Here is a 1546-nt window from a genome sequence, read left to right on the forward strand (position 1 = left end):
GGATCTCATTCAGACAGACACAGAGGCCCATTTGGGTCTCTGACAGAGTTTATAGGAGCTGTACGCTGCTCTTTATCGGAGAGCCATGCATGGATGAAACGTGTCACTGCCCCCCCCACAGCAGAGCGGGTCCGCTAAAATGAACTGAAGCTGCTAAGCTGCCAGCCGCGCTGCTCACCTCTATCTTTACAGAGAGAGTGGACACAAAGCGATGGACAGTCTGTGATACTCAGAGCTCATACCTGGAGCCGGGGAAATGCACCCAGGATGGATCGTGAAAAAAATGTTCTCATTTTGCGACATTTCAAAAATTCCACAGACAGGGAGCGCTCTTGAACACGGTCACAGTCTCTGAAAGCACAACTAGTCCATCACGAGTGGCTCAACAGGTAGATCTATAGATAAACTCATCTTTCACAAAATTTGACCGACCGGGCTGACACTTCAGCGTGAAAAATCGGGGTTGTGGCGCGTGAGCGTGTGAAACCAGTCAAATGCGTGTGTCTCACGGCCAATGCGTGACAGTTGGCAGCCCTGGTATATGAAGTATATTTATTCCATTATAAAAAGTAAACAAAAACAGAAAAGGTCTCTATTCTGCTTTCTGTGTCTCACCCTTTTCTCAACTCATATTCTTATCCCCTCCTAAGATAAGAGAAGAGAGAGAGAGAAAAAAAAACGAAAGCATTGGAGCTGAACCGACCAGTGTAACAAAAAAGTACGCTCATAAGATTGATATGCATTTTACTCTGCCAATTGGCGACCCAATAAAACGGGTCTGCGACCCAAGGCTTAAAAAGCAGCTAACATTGCTTACACTTGTAAATATATAGCATTTTACCGTTTTGCAAAAATGCAACAATATTAACAAATATAAATCTTACCTGTATATATTTAATCCCAAAGTACGTCCATGTAGACTAGTTGCCACTTTCCAAATGTTTCCATTTAAGTTTTAAAACACCGACGTCTCACTGCAGCCTCGACATGTCCGGACAGAGCTCCAGGTTGACTTCCGGTTGGTACCGCCCGCGCGGGAAAACCCGCCAATCACAAGCTAGCCCGACTAAATGCACTGTGTGTGTATGAAATGTGTATGAAACTGCAATGTAGAACTCAGCAGTGGTGGCGCACTTCCAATACACTTGGATACACTCAACATTGTAGAATGGCAGCTTAACATTCTTGCACTTCAACCTAACATTCTAGAACTGCCAAGTAACATTCTAGAACTATAACATTTCAGAACCTTCAAGTGAAAAATGTTGGGAACGCAACTCAAAACTTGCGATGTGCCTGGCTAGCTCAGTCGGTAGAGCATGAGACTCTTAATCTCAGGGTCGTGGGTTCGAGCCCCACGTTGGGCGGTGGTGTTTTAGAGAGTGGGAATCCTTGAGTTCTGCACAGTATCAGGGGGCTGTATTGGGGTGGATCGGCTGTCAATGACAAGATTAGCAGTTCCACCCCTGTGGAAAAATCCGTATAATTTACCAGACTAAAATGTGCCTGCATTCTACTATCATGGCCTGTGCTGACCTCCTGCTCC

The 1546-nt window shown here is 45.3% G+C and overlaps 1 non-coding gene across 1 annotated transcript; it reads left to right on the forward strand.

Moving 5' to 3' along the window:
- The first annotated feature begins 1294 nt into the window (after positions 1 to 1294).
- On the forward strand, positions 1295 to 1367 carry trnak-cuu. Its single transcript has one exon. It is a non-coding gene; the product is annotated as a tRNA-Lys (tRNA).
- The last annotated feature ends 179 nt before the right edge of the window (positions 1368 to 1546 follow it).

Source organism: Etheostoma cragini, unplaced genomic scaffold (assembly GCF_013103735.1).
Source record: "Etheostoma cragini isolate CJK2018 unplaced genomic scaffold, CSU_Ecrag_1.0 ScbMSFa_369, whole genome shotgun sequence".
Taxonomy (NCBI): domain Eukaryota; kingdom Metazoa; phylum Chordata; class Actinopteri; order Perciformes; family Percidae; genus Etheostoma; species Etheostoma cragini.